The sequence below is a fragment of the Homarus americanus genome, unplaced genomic scaffold (assembly GCF_018991925.1).
Source record: "Homarus americanus isolate GMGI-L3 unplaced genomic scaffold, GMGI_Hamer_2.0 scaffold32520, whole genome shotgun sequence".
NCBI lineage: Eukaryota > Metazoa > Arthropoda > Malacostraca > Decapoda > Nephropidae > Homarus > Homarus americanus.
This window is the reverse complement of record NW_024734006.1, coordinates 1,022-11,100: the sequence shown is the minus strand read 5'-3', so window position 1 is coordinate 11,100 and position 10,079 is coordinate 1,022. Positions and strand designations below refer to the sequence as shown.

Below are 10,079 nucleotides of genomic sequence, written 5' to 3'. Positions count from 1 at the left end.
ACCAGCTCCACTAAGAACCTGGCATACAGTGTACCTTTAGACTAACACAACTAACACTTAACTAACACCAAAAAAAAATGTGACTACCCTCCCAGTTACACAAGGACCTGGGCGGGCTCACTAACTCCAACAATAACAAAAATAATAATAATAAGCAGCATTATATAAATAAACCAATATTAATACAAAGGTCTGACGACCCAAGGGAGCAGAACAAAGACAAAACACCAATAAGAAAGATGAAGCGATTGAGCCCAGATTCTTTCTACTCCTACTGTATTTCAGTTTCACCACCTTTTTCTTCAATTCCTAATAATCTTCTTTCACCTCTTAACTAATGACTTCGTATCGTATCGTACTATCTAGCCTAAACTGTTTAGCCTGACGTAGAGTTTTTAATAAATCTGGTGATATGGAACCACACACAACCCCTTAACCTGGGATAATGCAATCAAATGGATAATTGCTAACTATTCTCAGAGATAATGCAATCAAATGGTTAGTTTGGCTGCGCCCCCGGACCCCTGTTAGATACTGTATTTGGTCATGATGAATTGTTTATTAGACTATAAGAAATCCTCTTCCTTCTTGTATTGGCAAGGGAGTTTGCTTTAACTTAGGTATGCTAGCCTAAGTAAAAATAGATGCCCCTTCCTTATTGGTGTTGTCGATGGCACAGCACAGCACAGCACCGTGCCTATGACGAAATCAACTTCATTAAACTCAACTCATACTTCAAATGCACCAAGAGAACTTGCACACCCGAATGGGAGACCGTCAAAGTCAATCGGGGTCGATTTAATATACTACAGAAACTTGCACACCCGAATGGGAGACCGTCAAAGTCAATCGGGGTCGATTTGATAGCATACTACAGAAACTTGCACACCCGAATGGGAGACCGTCAAAGTCAATCGGGGGTCGATTTGATAGCATACTACAGAAACTTGCACACCGAATGGGAGACCGTCAAAGTCAATCGGGGTCGATTTAATAGCATACTACAGAAACTTGCACACCGAATGGGAGCAAAGTCAATCGGGGGTCGATTTAATAGCATACTACAGAAACTTGCACACCGAATGGGAGACCGTCAAAGTCAATCGGGGTCGATTTAATAGCATACTACAGAAACTTGCACACCCGAATGGGAGACCGTCAAAGTCAATCGGGGATCGATTTGATAGCATACCACAGAAACACCCGAATGGGAGACCGTCAAGTCAATCGGGGATTTAATAGCATACTACAGAAACTTGCACACCCGAATGGGACACCGTCAAAGTCAATCGGGGGTTACTACAGAAACTTGCACTGGAGACCGTCAAAGTCAATCGGGATCGATTTAGCATACCACAGAAAGAATGGGAGACCGTCAAAGTCAATCGGGGTCGATTTAATAGCATACTACAGAAACTTGCACACCGAATGGGAGACCGTCAAAGTCAATCGGGGTCGATTTGATAGCATACTACAGAAACTTGCACACCGAATGGGAGACAGTGAAAGTCAATCGGGGTCGATTTAATAGCATACTACAGAAACTTGCACCCGAATGGAGACAGTCAAAGTCAATCGGGGTCGATTTAATAGCATACTACAGAAAGCACACCCGAATGGGAGACGTCAAAGTCAATCGGGGTCGATTTAATAGCATACTACAGAAACTTGCACACCGAATGGGAGACCGTCAAAGTCAATCGGGGATTTGATAGCATACTACAGAAACTTGCACACCCGAATGGGAGACAGTGAAAGTCAATCGGGGGTCGATTGAATAGCATACTACAGAAACTTGCACACCCGAATGGGAGACCGTCAAAGTCAATCGGGGTCGATTTAATAGCATACTACAGAAACTTGCACAATGGGAGACCGTCAAAGTCAATCGGGGTCGATTTGATAGCATACTACAGAAACTTGCACACCCGAATAGTCAAAGTCAATCGGGGTCGATTTGGAAACAATGGTCAATCGATTTAATAGCATACTACAGAAACTTGCACACCGAATGGGAGACCGTCAAAGTCAATCGGGGTCGATTTGATAGCATACTACAGAAACTTGCACACCCGAATGGGAGACAGTCAAAGTCAATCGGGGTCGATTTAATAGCATACTACAGAAACTTGCACACCGAATGGGAGACCGTCAAAGTCAATCGGGGTCGATTTAATAGCATACTACAGAAACTTGCACACCCGAATGGGAGACCGTCAAAGTCAATCGGGGTCGATTTGATAGCATACTACAGAAACTTGAATCAAAGTCAATTGATAGCATACTACAGAAACTTAATGGGAGCCAGTCAAAGTCAATCGGGGTCGATTTAATAGCATACTACAGAAACTTGCACACCCGAATGGGAGACCGTCAGAGTCAATCGAGGGTCGATTTAATAGCATACTATACAAAATGATCCGAGAATGTGCACACACCGAGTGGGAGACGGTGATGAAAGCGTCCGCCCTTGTACACTGGATGGCACTATTTCACTATAGTAAGGGTAGGGCACCTCGGTCATATTATACAACATACCAGAGAAGTTCCACACCGCATGGGAGACCGTCAAAGTGAATCGGGGTCGATTTGATAGCATACTACAGAGAACTTGCACCGAATGGGAGACCGTCAAAGTCAATCGGGGTCGATTTGATAGCATACTACAGAGAACTTGCACACCGAATGGGAGACAGTCAAAGTCAATCGGGGTCGATTTAATAGCATACTACAGAAACTTGCACACCGAATGGGAGACCGTCAAAGTCAATCGGGGTCGATTTGATAGCATACTACAGAAACTTGCACACCCGAATGGGAGACCGTCAAAGTCAATCGGGGTCGATTTGATAGCATACTACAGAAACTTGCACACCGAATGGGAGACAGTGAAAGTCAATCGGGGTCGATTTAATAGCATACTACAGAAACTTGCACACCGAATGGGAGACAGTGAAAGTCAATCGGGGTCGATTTAATAGCATACTACAGAAACTTTCACCCGAATGGGAGACAGTCAAAGTCAATCGGGGGTCGATTTAATAGCATACTACAGAAACTTGCACACCCGAATGGGAGACAGTCAAAGTCAATCGGGGGTCGATTTAATAGCATACTACAGAAACTTGCACACCCGAATGGGAGACAGTCAAAGTCAATCGGGGGTCGATTTAATAGCATACTACAGAAACTTGCACACCCGAATGGGAGACAGTCAAAGTCAATCGGGGGTCGATTTAATAGCATACTACAGAAACTTGCACACCCGAATGGGAGACCGTCAAAGTCAATCTGCACACACCGAGTGGGAGACGGTGATGAAAACGTCCGCCCTTGTACGCTGGATGGCATTATTTCACTATAGTAAGGGGTAGAGGCACCTCGGTCATATTGTACAACATACTAGAGAAGTTCCACACCCGCATGGGAGACCGTAAAGTCAATCGGGGGTCGATTTAATAGCATACTACAGAGAACTTACACACCCGAATGGGAGACCGTCAGAGTCAATCGAGGGTCGATTTAATAGCATACTATACAAAATGATCCGAGAATGTGCACACACCGAGTGGGAGACGGTGATGAAAGCGGCCGCCCTTGTACACTGGATGGCACTATTTCACTATAGTAAGGGGTAGGGGCAACTCGGTCATATTATACAACATACCAGAGAAGTTCCACACCCGCATGGGAGACCGTCAAAGTGAATCGGGGGTCGATTTGATAGCATACTACAGAGAACTTGCACACCCGAATGGGAGACCGTCAAAGGCAATCGGGGGTCGATTTGATAGCATACTACAGAGAACTTGCACACCCGAATGGGAGACAGTCAAAGTCAATCGGGGGTCGATTTAATAGCATACTACAGAAACTTGCACACCCGAATGGGAGACCGTCAAAGTCAATCGGGGGTCGATTTGATAGCATACTACAGAAACTTGCACACCCGAATGGGAGACCGTCAAAGTCAATCGGGGGTCGATTTGATAGCATACTACAGAAACTTGCACACCCGAATGGGAGACAGTGAAAGTCAATCGGGGGTCGATTTAATAGCATACTACAGAAACTTGCACACCCGAATGGGAGACAGTGAAAGTCAATCGGGGGTCGATTTAATAGCATACTACAGAAACTTGCACACCCGAATGGGAGACCGTCAAAGTCAATCGGGGGTCGATTTAATAGCATACTACAGAAACTTGCACACCCGAATGGGAGACCGTCAAAGTCAATCGGGGGTCGATTTGATAGCATACTACAGAAACTTGCACACCCGAATGGGAGACAGTCAAAGTCAATCAGGGGTCGATTTCAATAGCATACTACCGAAACTTGCACACCTGAATGGGAGACCGTCAAAGTCAATCGGGGGTCGATTTAAGAGCATACTTTACAAAATGATCCGAGAATCTGCACACACCGAGTGGGAGACGGTGATGAAAACGTCCGCCCTTGTATATTGGATTGCACTAATTCACTATATTAAGGGGAGAGGGTGCCTTCACACACCTATTCTGTGTGGAATATCTTCTGCCCCCCAGCGGAGCGCTTCGGCGCCTCTGCGAAGCAAAGCGCGGCATTCAAAAACAACAACCAAAGCTGCCGTGGCTTTCCCTTCCCTGGCCTGTATTGGCTGGAGCAGCAGAAGGTTTTTTAGAGAAAATAGTCTCATGGGGTCAGAGGAATGGCTGTGGAGGGCGATCTATGAATTTCACTAGCCAGGTCTGTCTACCTATTGAACATTATTACTCTCTCTCGGCGCACACGTCGCCACCACGGTTTCCGTGACAGCAGCAGCATCATGATGTTGTGTCTAATTGTAAGTCCGGAACCGGGTTATTCGGTTGTTCGCGAACAGTCAGGTTTTAACCTTGCCTAACAAACGATCAAACAACTTCCACTCTCGAGGTGCGGTACGGTGACTGTCCTATCGTCCGCTCTTGTATGCTGGATTGCACTATTTCACTATATTAAGGGGAGAGGGTGCCTTCACACACATATTCGATGTGAAATATCTTCCGCCCCCCAGCGGAGCGCTTCGGCGCCTCTGCGAAGCAAAACGCGGCATTCAAAAACAACAACCAAAAATTGCCGGCACGATTTCTCCCCGCCCTGCAATGGCTGATATTTGGCGAGTAGGCTCGCGCATCTATCACCATAATCTCAGCCAGGTCGCTCTCCCTATTGAACATTATTACTCTCTCACGTCGCCACTGCGGTTTCCGCGACAGCAGCAGCATCATCATGATGTTGCATCCACCAATTAGTCCTGAACCGGGTTATTCGGCTGTCTGCGAACAGTCCGGTTTTAACCTTACCCAACATCCACTCTCGAGGTGCGGTACGGTGAATGTCCTATCGTCCGACCTTGTATGCTGGATTGCACTATTTCACTATATTAAGGGGAGAGGGTGCCTTCACACACATATTCGGTGTGAAATATCTTCCGCCCCCCAGCGGAGCGCTTCGGCGCCTCTGCGAAGCAAAGCGCGGCATTCAAAAACAACAACCAAAATTGCCGTCGCTTCCTGCCCTGCAATGGCTGGAGCAGAAGGAGAGAGAGAGAGAGAGATTTTAGTCTCATTGGATCAGAGGAATGGCAGTGGAGCGGGCTTATGGCGAGTAGGCTCGCGCTCTATCAATTACACTTGCCAGGTCTCTCTTCCGTTTGGACATTATTTACTCCGTCTCTCTCTCTCTCTCTCGGCGCACACGTCGCCACCCTACTAGTTTCCGTCACAGCATATGCTGCGGCCTTTCAGTCCGGAACGGGGCTCCCCTTCGCCTTGCTGTCTGCCCAACTTACCGGACTTGCGTTGGCTGATCACCCCGTCTTCGCGTCTGTGCCGGCCTTCAATGCAGCGCCCAACCGTCTCTTGACCGAGATTCATTGCACTATTCCACGCGCAAACGGCTACCCTAAATGTGCATAGACAACGCTCATGGTTCAACACGACCAGGGCGCAGTCTGGGAGCCGAGTATACTAAAAAGAGAGTTTAGCAGCCAAAACTCGTCAAAGCACACGTTGGGTTACCCCATCACCTAACAACGATGATGGCGGTTCCCACCCGTGAAATACACAACCTAACCAATATTGGGCGACGAAGGCGCTCATGAGCCCACGTCCCCACAAACAGTAAGAGAAAGAGAGAGAGGAGGAGATGGGCCAATGTGCGGTCCCTCGCCCAATGTCTTATGCCTCGCTGGGGCAAAGAGAAGAGAAGAGGAGCGGATAAGGGAGGAGATTGGCCAACGTGCGGTCCCTCGCCCAATGTCGGCTGCCTCGCTGGAGCTGGGTAAAGAGGAGAGGAGCGGATAAGGGAGGAGATTGGCACACGCTAGAAAGCAAGCCGGCGCCGAGGATAGCGAGAAGGTGCAGTTTGATCTGATCATCTGGTTTGGTTATTTCTCTAAGGCCAACGTGCGTCCTCGCCCAATGTCGGCTGTCTTCGCTAAAAGAGAAGTGAGAGGATAAGGAGTGAGATTGGCACACACTGGTGCTGCCGCGCCGAGGATAAAGCAGGAGAAGGTGCAGCTTGATCTGACCATCTGGTTTGCTATTTCAAGGCCAACGTGCGGGTCCTCGCCCAATGTCTTCTGCCTGGGGCAAAGAGAAGAGGAGCGAGCAGGAGGAGATCGCCAACGGCGGTCCTCGCCCAATGTCGGCTGCCTCGCTGGAGGTGGGGCAAAGAGAAGAGGAGCGGATAAGGGAGGAGATTGGCACACACGGTGGCGCTGTCGGCGCCGAGGATAGCAAGAGAAGGTGCAGTTTGATCTGATCATCTGGTTTGCTATTTCTCTAAGGCCAACGTGCGTCCTCAGCTTCAATGTCTTCTGCCTCTCAATCTTCAATTATTTTGGGTCAGCCGCGGATAGGCCACCAACAGCAGCAGCTACCTGCTGATCCTGCCAGTAGTCATATGCTTGTCTCCAAAAGATTGCCATGCATAAAGTACAAGCCGATCGCTAAGAAAACCGCGAATGGCCTATTAAATCAGCTATGTTTCATTGATCTGTAAACCCACTTACTTGGATAACTGTGGCAATTCTAGAGCTAATACATGCAATTGGTCTCTGACCGCAAGGGAAGAGCGCTTTTATTAGTTCAAATCTGGTCGGGCCCCGGTCCGTAATCCACCTGTGGTGAATCTGAATAACTTCGGGCTGAGCGCACGGTCTCCGCACCGGCGCCGCTTCTTTCAAGTGTCTGCCTTATCAGCTTTCGATTGTAGGTTATGGGCCTACAATGGCTATAACGGGTAACGGGGAATCAGGGTTCGATTCCGGAGAGGGAGCCTGAGAAACGGCTACCACATCTAAGGAAGGCAGCAGGCACGCAAATTACCCACTCCCCCGCACGGGAGGTAGTGACGAAAAATAACGATGTGAGTCTCATCCGAGGCCTCAATCGGAATGAGTACACTTTAAATCCTTTAACGAGTATCCATTGGAGGGCAAGTCTGGTGCCAGCAGCCGCGGTAATTCCAGCTCCAATAGCGTATATTAAAGTTGTTGCGGTTAAAAAGCTCGTAGTTGGATCTCAGTTCCGGACTGACGGTGCACCGCCCGGTGTTTACTGTCACGCTCCGAACAGCCGCCGGCCTCGCAGGATGCTCTTTGTCGAGTGTCCCGAGTGGCCGGAGAGTTTACTTTGAAAAAATTAGAGTGCTCAGAGCAGGCTATTTGAATGGCCCGAATGGTGATGCATGGAATAATGGAATAGGACCTCGGTTCTATTTTGTTGGTTTTCGGAACCAGAGGTAATGACTAATCGGAACAGGCGGGGGCATTCGTGACGCTAGAGGTGAAATTTTGGACCGTCGCAAGACGAACTACTGCAAGCATTTGCCAAGGATGTTTTCATTAATCAAGAACGAAAGTTAGAGGTTCGAAGGCGATCAGATACCGCCCTAGTTCTAACCATAAACGATGCCAACTAGCGATCCGCCGGCGTTATTCCCATGACCCGGCGGGCAGCTTCCGAAACCAAAGTCTTTGGGTTCCGGGGAAGTATGGTTGCAAAGCTGAAACTTAAAGGAATTGACGGAAGGGCACCACCAGGAGTGGAGCCTGCGGCTTAATTTGACTCAACACGGAAACCTCACCAGGCCCAGACACCGGAAGGATTGACAGATTGAGAGCTCTTTCTCGATTCGGTGGGTGGTGGTGCATGGCCGTTCTTAGTTGGTGGAGCGATTTGTCTGGTTAATTCCGATAACGAACGAGACTCTGGCCTACTAAGTAGTCGACGGATCTCCAGAAAATGGTGTCCAGTTCGCAACTTCTTAGAGGATAAGCGGCAATTCTAGCCACGAGATTGAGCAATAACAGGTCTGTGATGCCCTTAGATGTTCGCACGCGCTACACTGAAGGGATCAACGAGTTTTCCCTCCGAGAGGAGCGGGTAACCCGTTCAAAGCCTTTCTTGATAGGGATTGGGGCTTGCAATTGTTTCCCATGAACGAGGAATTCCAGTAAGTGCAAGTCATCAGCTTGCGCTGACTACGCCCCTGCCCTTTGTACACACCGCCCGTCGCTACTACCGATTGAATGATTTAGTGAGGCCTTCGGACTGGCGCTCTTGGATTGTCGGCCCCGTTGCCCGCGAGGGTTTTCTGGGGTCGTCGCCTCGAGCTGACGGAAAGATGTCCAAACTTGATCATTTAGAGGAAGTAAAAGTCGTAACAAGGTTTCCGAGGTGAACCTGCGGAAGGATCATTAACAGAGAGAAAGAGAACGGCGCTCTTAAAACTACTACTACTCTCCTGATTTGGGCGGTCTCGGCTCTGCTCTGGCAACTCCAGCAGCGAAAGAGGACAATCCCGCCCCCGCACAAAAATAGGTACCACCACGCTGTAGGTGGACCACACTCGGGCGAGAGCGCGAAGACCGGAGGAGGACGGACGGGCTTTGGACGGCTGCCCGTCCGTTCCTTACTACGGCGAATAAGCCTCTTGACCCAAAAAGAGTGAAATTCAAGTGTCAAAAACAACAACAAGCCGTCCGGCCAAACCCAAACCACAAACTTGGGCTATGTCTGTCAAACCCTTTCATTGAGACTCGACCTGTGATGGTTAGTCGCAAAAGACCAAATGGCAAATACACAACTCTTAACGGGGATCACTCGGCTCGTGGGTCGATGAAGACCGCAGCAAACTGCGTGTCGGTATGTGAATCGCAAGAATACCAGATACATCGACAAGTTGAACGCATAGGCGGCGGCAGCCATATGAGCTTGTCGCCGCCACTTCACGAGGGTCGGAAATATACATCCATCGTTGCTGCGAGTTCGGTGCCTGCTGACTGTCTCCCGACACGAGGGTAACCCGAACCGAGCTTCCGCCTTGGTTTAATCGCGCCTTGCGCGAGGCGTGCCCTTAAAACAAGCAAGCCTATCACTAGCAAGTCCATGGACTTGGCGCACCCACATTCAACCACAACAAAGCGACAGTTGTCGCCCTCGCAAATAACTGGAGGCGGCGCTTTTTGCCTGCTGTCCACAGAGACACGAATGGCCGTCGGCCGCTCATGGCTGATGCTGCACATGTTCTAAGAGGCACTCCATCCCACGAAGAGGAAACGAAACCGGGTCGGATATCTTTTAAGTAAGCCCCGCCGGAATTTCGTCTATCACCTCGAAAAGAGTGCTTGGCATGCATTGCAGTGGAACCTAAATTGATGAGTGCGCCTGGGCCCGCAGTCTACCATGTAGTGGTGCAGGCAGAGAGATGAGAATGCTTGGGTGACGCCGCTTTTCCTCACGCTCCTCCACCCTCTCCCACGGTCAGACGCGGTGTGGGCGTTCTCTTTGAGAGTTCGCCACGAGTCCACGTCTATCTCATGACTGGGAGGAGGCAGGGGAGTTCTTCTAAACGCGTTAAAGACGGTGTTGCGCCTCATAACGGCTCGCCGATAGAGCACTAGTTCTGCAGCCGGAAAGGCCGCCACGCCAATTAATACTGCGACTCGCCTCTTTCTCCGGATAAACAAGTGCCACTGCTGTGGCATGCGGAACGGGGAAAGAGGTCAAAGTTTAAGCGGCAAAGGTGCGGCCGAGTAAGGGCGGAACACG

The 10,079-nt window shown here is 49.3% G+C and overlaps 1 pseudogene; it reads left to right on the top strand.

Moving 5' to 3' along the window:
- The first annotated feature begins 9,112 nt into the window (after positions 1-9,112).
- On the top strand, positions 9,113-9,268 carry LOC121870099 (annotated as a pseudogene).
- Positions 9,269-10,079: the final 811 nt, after the last annotated feature.